An 8,515-nucleotide genomic window follows, 5' to 3' on the forward strand; every position below is an offset into this window, starting at 1 on the left:
TTGCCCAGGCTGGTCTCAAACTCCTGAGCTCAAGTGATTCTCCTGCCTTGGCTTCCCAAAGTGCTGGGATTATAAACATGAGCCACCATGCCTGGTCCACAGTTTTATTCTATTTTGTTATGCTTTCGAAGTGTGTAATTCAGTGGCTTTTAGTATATTGATGGAGCTGTGCAACTTCATCACTATCAAATTGCAGATAGACTTTCATCACCCACAAGGAAACGCTGTCCTCACTGGCAGCCGCCCTCCACGTCCCCCCGCCATCCAGCCCAAGGCAACCACTGACCCACTTTCTCACTCTGTAGATTTGCCTGCTGTGGACATTTCTCATAGATGGAATCATACAATTTGTGGTCTCTTGTGCTTGGTTTCTCTCACTCAGCAGAGTGTTTTCAAGATTCCTCTGTATCATAGCATGTATCAGGACTTCATCTCTTTTTATGGCTGAATAATCTTCCGTCTTATGGATAAACCACATTGTACTCATCCGTTCATTCATCAGCTGCTGAACCTTTGGGTGGTTTCCACTTTTGGGCTCTTCTGAATATTCTGCTACGAACATTCAGGTACAGATTTGTGTGTGGACATATGTTTTCAGTTCTCTTGAATGTATACATGTCCCAACGTGGAACTGCTGGGAACTATGGTAACATAACACTAGGTTTAACTTTTTAAGGAACTGCCAGACGGTTTTTCACAGCGGCTGCTCCATTTTCTATTCCCGCCAGCAGTGTATGAGGGTTCCAATTTTTCCACATCCTCGCCAGCATTTATTATTATCTGCCTTTTTAATTATAGCCGTCCTAGAGGGCGTATCTCAGCTTGCTTTTATTTTTGTATGGCCTTTGAGCTAAGAATGATTTTACATTTTAAAAGGGTTTTAAAACACACACACACACACACACACACACACACCCCCCCAAGAATATGTGATAGAGTTCATATGTGGCCCAAAAGTCTAAAATATTTACTATCCGGCCCTTTAAGTTAGGCCATCCCTGCTCTTCTCCAATCCAGAGGAAAAAAATCACTTTCCACTTTATGCTTTTCTCACCGGTTTCCTTTACTGCGAATGCCTGGCTTTCCCTTTGCTGCCTATTAGCTGCCTTCTCCTGAAGGCCCAGATGAAATCCCATTTCCTTGGGGAAAAGTTTCTTGGTTCCCCTTACATTCCCACCTGCATTTCCACTGTTTCGTGAATGTTCTCTTATATTGGACTGTAGTGTTCATGTTGTTTGTGTTTTTACCCCTAGATCCTAGAGTTCATCTGAGGCAAAACATTCTATTTTTACCCCTGCAGTCTATTGGGAATAGCAATTGGGTTCTTTTTTTTTTTTTTTTTTTTTTCATCTCCCTGTGAGAAGTCTTGTGCTGAGCACAGGACATATTTGTTACATTAATGAAGACACACAAGGATAAGACAGACTACTTGGAAAATAGTGTATCTTTTCGGAAAGCTTAAGATATAGGGGCCAGGCACCGTGGCTCACGTCTATAACCCCAGCACTTTGGGAGGCTGAGGCAGGTGGATCACCTTAGGTCAGGAGTTCAAGACTGGCCTGGTCAACATAACGAAACTCCGTCTCTACTAAAAACACAAAAAATTAGCTGGGCATGGTGGTGGGCGCCTGTAATCCCAGCTATTTGGGAGGCTGAGGCAGATGAATCACTTGAACCTGGGAGGTGGAGGTTGCAGTAAGTTAGAGGCACACAACTTACATCACAAGACTGCAGGAAGCAGCTGGGCACGGTGGCTCACGCCTATAATCCCAGCACTTTGGGAGGCCAAGGCGGGCAGATCAAGAGGTCAGGAGATCGAGACCATCATGGCCAACATGGTGAAATCCCGTCTCTACTAAAAATACAAAAATTAGCTTGGCATGGTGGCTCGTGCCTGTAATCCCAGCTACTTGGGAGGCTGAGGCAGGAGAATCACTTGAACCAGGGAGGCAAAGGTTGCAGTAAGCCAAGATGACACCATTGCACCCCAGCCTGGCAACAGAGTGAGACTCTGTCTCAAAAAAAAAAAGAGTCATTATTTGAGCAGTGTTTATTATTTTTAATTTATCATCATTACTTATCATTATTATCATTGTTTGAGCACCTACTTGTGCCCAACACCGTGCCAGGCACCAGAGGCACGATTGTGAATGAGAAAGAAATCATTGCGTAGAACTGAACAAGCCGCTGCAGCCTTGGCCACCCATTTGATGCTTTTCCGTTTGAAAATGTTTGCTTTTGTCATGATATGAAACAACATGTGTACATCATAGGGAATTTGAAATGTAATAGACACAGAGTTGCATTAACATTTTGGATTATTGATACATATACATATATATATATATATATACACACATACACCTAATTGCTTTCCACAGAACTGATGCTAATCTATTTTCATACCGACATATACCTCTGCAAAAACTCTGCATTTTCTTTGGTTTTTTCAAGAAAAAGCTGGAATACTTTTTCAATTCCTGGCCCGTATCTACTATAGATAACATGGAAATTGTCATTAGAGAAGATGATCACAAATGTTCTGATCAGTGATAACTTATTCAGTGGATTGACTCCTAAACATCTTTGAGAGATAATTCATATGCCATAACATTCACCATTTATAGCATAAAACTCAGTGGTTTTTAGCATATTCACAGAGTTGTGCAACTGTTACAACAAAAAGTTTAGATTTTCATCAACCCCGAGAGAAACTCTCGGGTCCCTTAACGGTCCCTCTCTGTAACCTCACCCCCACCCACCACACTGGCTTTACTCAACCACTAATCTACTTTCTGCCTCTGTAGATTTGCATGTCCTGGACATGTCGTGTAAATGGAATAACACAATATGTCATATTTTGTGACTAATTTCACTCAGCGTAATGTTTCAATGTTCACCCATGTGATAGCATGTATCAGCGCTGCATTTTCTTGTTGAGTGATATTGCATTGTTTAGATATGCTGCATTTTGTCTATCTGCTCCTCAGTTGATAGACATTTGGGTTGTTTCTACTTTTCGTCAGCCATCCCTTTGAATGCCAGCGTCCATTCAACCACCGCAGCTGGCCACGCAGGCCCCCTCTTCCCCTAGCCTAGAGAGCTCCCTAGTGATGACATTTGGATGCTATCGTTCCTAAAATGACAGCGCAGCATGTGATGGCATGGAGCCCGTGGTAGTCATTAGAGTTCTTTACCAAATTGTCATGGCCTTTTTTTTTTTTTTTTTGGCAGAGTCCCTTGCTCTGTTGCCCAGGCTTGAGTACGGTGGCACAACTGTGGCTCAGTGCAGCCTCGAACTCCTGGGCTCCAGTGATTCTCTTGCTTCAGCCTACTGAGTAGAAAGGTAAGACTACAGGCATGTGCCACCCCATGTGGCTAATTTTTTTATTTTGTAGAGACGAGGTCTGGCTATGCTGCCCAGGCTGGTCTCGAACTCCTCGCCTAAAGTGATCCTCCTGCGTCGGCCTCTCAAAGCCTGCTGGGGATTACAGGCATGAGCCACTGTGCCCAGCCGGGGTTCTTCTATTCTAAGTTTTCATAGGATTGCACTCCCCCACTCCTTTTATGGTTGGGGTGGCCACTTGACTTACTTTGACCCATGCAATCTGAGTCCAAGCGATGTCTGTCACTTTGGTTGGAAGCTTGCTATGATTTGGCTCTTTGTCCCCACCCAAATCTCATCTAGAATTGTAATCCCCAGGTGTCAAGGGAGGGACCTGACGGGAGGTGATTGGATGATGGGGGCGGGTTCCCCCACGTGTTCTCATGACAGTGAGGGAGTTCTCATGTCATCTGATGGTTTTATGATGGCAGTTTCCCCTGCTCTTTCCTCTCTTCTGCCACCTTGTAAAGAAGGTGCCAGCTTCTCCTTCACCTTCCGCCATGACTGTAAGTTTCCTGAGGCCTCTCCAGCCATGCAGAACTGTGAGTCAATTAGACCTCTGTCCTTTATAAATTACCCAGTCTTGGGCAATTTTTTAATAGCAGTGTGAGAACAGACTAATACAAAGCTCTAAGAGCCAGAGTGCATTTTGTCCTGTTTTCTTCCCTATGCTGCAGTGGCCATGGGAGTGAATGGCAGATCGAGCCTCCCTCTGCCTGGATGACTCTGCCAATGAGAACCTTCTGCATCATATTGGACAGACCCTATAGAGCTTGGAGGTTGTGTGGGCCCATGCCTGATATAGCCTGTCTAACCAACAGTTCTGTGGGAGTTCACTCAGGACAGGATCTGGAGTGACTGCTGCAGGGGGCGGGGTTGACCCAGGACCTGAGGATGGGGGGATGGGTAGACAGAGGGTGGAGGAAGGGAGGGGGCCAGGAACAACCAGAGGCGGGTACCTGCCACCCCCTGGAAAGCTTTAACTGAGATGGCTACTTGCAAAGATGACATTCCCACTCGGTTTTACTTCCAGGAGTAAAACTGCTTCGAGAATAACCATTACTCAGCCTCCCTCTCCAGGGAGATATTCCACTATTGAGCACTTTATTATAGTTCTTGAGTGAATTTGGATTTCTCACTGTGTGTTTAATGCTTCTTTGAAATGAATCCAGTGGTAAAACATCCCTGCTCTTTTTGGATCACAGGATTGTCCAATTCTGGTGCACAAGAAGAAAAAGACAGCTGGTGTGTTTCTAGCACAACTCCAGTGCAGCAATGGCCAAGGCCTCTCAGAGTGAATTATGTTCTTGTCCAAGGAGCTACCTTTGAGATGGGGGTGACGGTGTCACCCTGTCTGTCTTATACATGATGAAGTGTTCACCCGTGAAGCTGGACTAGAGATTGAAAAGTGCTCCACACTTGGCCATGGTGGCTCACGACCGTAATCCCAGCACTTTGGGAGGCTGAGGTGGGTGGATTACTTGAGTCCAGGAGTTGGAGACAAGCCTGGGAAACATGGTGAAACCCCATCTCTATTTAAGTCATTATGTATACATATAAAATAACAAAGCACTCCACATCCCTTTATCGCTGAAGATCACACTGTTTTCTGCAACTTTCATTGATCTCATTCTTTAGAAATAATGACACGGGTTATTTTCGTACCAGTATGAGTTAATTTACCAGGATGGTTTCAGCATTAAGGTGTGGACTGAATTTCAGAAAATACTGTAATTAGCATTGCTTATTGCTTTTTACTCGAAGGTAAAAGATAAATTGGAGAAACAATATCCCAGTAAGGGCCCCCTGCAGGCGGTCCATCCCGACCAAGACAGACGGAGAGGAGGAACAATGGCTACACTTTACTCTGAAGTGAATACATCACCTTCTTCTGGGCCAAGAAGCCCAGGTGCAGATGTTTTCTCTGCAGGGAGTGTGCTGAGCTGGGTTTTATGGGCTGCAAACTCCTATCAGAAGTTGATAAAGTTCTGGGCCATTAGTTCTTTGCTGATTAGAAAACTATTTCATAAGCCCAGAGTGTGAAACACCTAGAGATGAATCATCCACATGGGCCAGTTCCCCTGAAAAGAGAAAAAGTCTCTGCTGGTGTAAACACACACATGCACTCACAAATGCACACACAAACCTTAAACTTTAACAGAGTCTCAAGTAAGTGATGGAATCGGCCATGTGCGTGGCTCACGCCTGTAATCTCAGCACTTTGGGAGGCCGAGGTGTGTGGATTACCTAAGGCCAGGCATTCAAGACCAGTCTGGCCAACATGGTGAAACACTGTCTCTACTAAAAATACAAAAATAAAAATTAGATCATGTGGTGGCGGGTACCTGTAGTCCCAGCTACTCGGGAGGCTGAGGCAGGAGAATCGCTTGAACCTGGGAGGCAGAGGCTGCCCTGAGTCCTGACAGTACTGCTGTACTCTAGCCTGGGACCGGAGTTTTCTACCAGAGGGTCATCATCTGGGCCTCTGTTATTTTTTCTTTTGAGGCCCAGTTTTCATAAAAAAGAATAAAACTTACAGCTCTTAAAAATGGGTAGGATGCAGCACTCTTCCTGGATTTAATCTAATTATCATGTGAGGTGAGTCAATGGTCATGAATTGTATGGGGTAAAGATACAGTGAGACTGTCTAAAAAAAAGTGACGGAATCAGATAGATAATATGGTGTCACGTGCTGCCAGCGCCTGCCATGTGGAGACCTGCGTGTGTGAGCGTCCCCAGCCTGGTGGCTCAGCTATCTCCTGGGACCCCAACCACAACTTCCTCTGTGGCTCCAGTCACCTCCTGTCCTTTCAGAAGGCCACTCACAAGACATACTCCCCTCCCGTGGTGACTGGTCACCTTATTCATGAAGCAATGACTAAGGACTGGTTTCTCAGAGACAAGCTATGCTGAGAATGTCTGAGGGCACCCCAATACCTTGGAGTTGCTGGACTTCTGAACGTTTTCTAAATCATCTTCCACAGCCGTCCATCTTCTGCCACCTGGATTCCAGGCTCAGTTGTGAGAGAGAAAGATTCAATTAGCCATGGCATTTTCCACCACAGGGTCAACATCTGGGCCTCTGTTATTTTTTCTTTTGTGGCCCCATTTTCACGAAAACAAATAAAATTTACAGCTCTTAAAAATACCTCAGATGTGTCCGGCGCAGTGGCGCATGCCTGTAATCCCAGCACTTTGGGAGGTGGAGGCGGGAGGATCATGAGGTCAGGAGATCGAGACCATCCTGGCTAACACGATGAAACCCCGTCTCTACTAAAAATGCAAAAAAATTAGCCAGGTATGCTGGCACACACCTGTAATCCCAGCTATTCAGGAGGCTGAGGCAGGAGAATCGCTTGAACCCAGGAAGCAGAGGTTGCAGTGAGCCGAGATCATGCCACTGCCTTCCAGCCTGGGAGACAGAGCAAGACTCTGTCTCAAACAATAACGACAACAAAACAAAAAAAAAAACCCTGGGATGCAGCACTCTTCATGGATTTAATCTAATTATGTGAGATGAGTCAGTCAATGGTCAGGAATTGTTTGGGTAAAGTAAACGAGGCACAATGAGACCCCTGGCGATGGGTCAGAAGGGGCTCCCTGGCTTCACCCTCCACTTCCCTGGGGGATCCACGCTTCCCCCAGCACAGTGGCTGGGCGGTGCTGCCCTCAAAGGCCTGCTGTCATGGACTTTCCCCGACCTTGAAATTTCCCCCATTTGTCTGAGCTAGGGACAACTTCCTGGAGGCTGTAATGCTGCAATGAAACCCAGTGATGAAGTGTCAGAAACAGTTAATACAAATTCTGCCAACAAGCTTAGCTTTAACAGTGAGTCTTCAAATGGATAAGAGAAAGAAAGAGAGAGGGAAGGAAAAAGGAGAGGGGAGACAGAGAGAGACAAAGAAAAAGAAAAAGAGAGAGATTTTCTGGCATTCATCCTGAGCATGTCAGCCGCAAACTGGTTTAGGCCAGTGAGACAGGACGTTCTGCAGAGCAAAGATCACGTGACCACACAGTGTGAACAAACAGATGGTGTATCATTAACAAACTGCAAGGCTGCCTTTCCTAGTCTCCCCAGGGTGTCAGTGACCCAGGCGATTTAATTAAAAACATTTTTTAAAAAGTGACAAGGGCCAAAGTTTTATCCTGTTTAAATTCAACCTCATCAAAAAAGTTGGTGGGGAGAGGCTGTTTCCTTCCTTGAAACATCCACATCTAAGCCCCTCGGGGAAAAGGCACCAACGTGTGGATCAGTGGCACCGTCAGGCCTCTGGTCACTGGTCATTGATCCAGAAATTTGGCCAGGGCAGGGGCAGCTCCAGGACAGGCACTAGCTCCCCTCCCGTCGGCCTCCTGGGGACACAGGACAGGCAAGCTGCAGGGAGCATAGGAGGTTTTCTGGACCAGGCTGTGTACACAGTTCGTCCTGAGTACAAACAAGCAGGTGGCCAGTCTCACCTTTGTTCTAAGAAATGGGATCCAGGCAGGCCAGGAGGGGGCCCAGAGTAGCTGTCAGGAGACGCTGGGGCCCAGCCAGCGCTTCCACCCCTGCAGGAGCGGGGCAGGGGCTTTGACACTCTCAGACACTCAGCACTGTCCTCACTTAAAGCTCTCCAGCAATGGCAGCATAAAGTGATGGTCCAGGGGTGGACGGTTGGGACTCAGAAAGCTTCTTCCCAAATATCCCTGCTCCACTGTCCGCCAGCGACAGATACTGTGCTGAAGTTAGCCTCTGCACAGTCCCCTGTAGAATCGTGACAACATGGGAAGGTCAGGTGAAGGCCCCAGGACACTGCCTGGCCATTGAGAGTGCTCTGTCATGCAGGTGGGCATGGGGCTGTCCAGAATTGAGCTCGCTCTTTCCCTCCTTCTTTCCTTCCTTCCTTCCTTCCTTCCTTCCTTCCTTCCTTCCTCCCTCCCTCCCTCCCTCCTTCCTTCCCTCCCTCCTTTTCTTTTTCCCCCCCTCCTTCCTTCCTTCCTTCCCTTTTTTTCTTCTTTTGAATTGGAGTCTTGCTCTGTGGCCCAGGCTGGAGTGCAATGGCACGATCTCAGCTTACTGCAACCTCCACCTCCCGGGTTCAGGCTATTCTTCTGCCTCAGCCTCCCCAGTAGCTGGGACTACAGGTGTGT

At 46.7% G+C, this 8,515-nt stretch overlaps 1 long non-coding RNA gene across 2 annotated transcripts in view; it reads right to left on the minus strand.

The window, feature by feature from the left end:
- LOC116566236 overlaps window positions 1–8,281 on the minus strand; it is an 8,751-nt gene extending 470 nt beyond the window's left edge. The window contains exon 1 of one of the 2 annotated variants that reach the window (XR_004275809.1): window positions 7,844–8,281. This is a non-coding gene — a long non-coding RNA (uncharacterized LOC116566236). Of the gene's footprint in view, window positions 1–6,184; window positions 6,576–7,843 lie in introns of those variants that run through there. The other variant, XR_004275810.1, reaches the window with a different exon arrangement.
- Window positions 8,282–8,515: the final 234 nt, after the last annotated feature.

This window comes from Sapajus apella, unplaced genomic scaffold, assembly GCF_009761245.1.
Source record: "Sapajus apella isolate SASKATOON/1434 unplaced genomic scaffold, GSC_monkey_1.0 scaffold43, whole genome shotgun sequence".
NCBI classification, from domain to species: domain Eukaryota; kingdom Metazoa; phylum Chordata; class Mammalia; order Primates; family Cebidae; genus Sapajus; species Sapajus apella.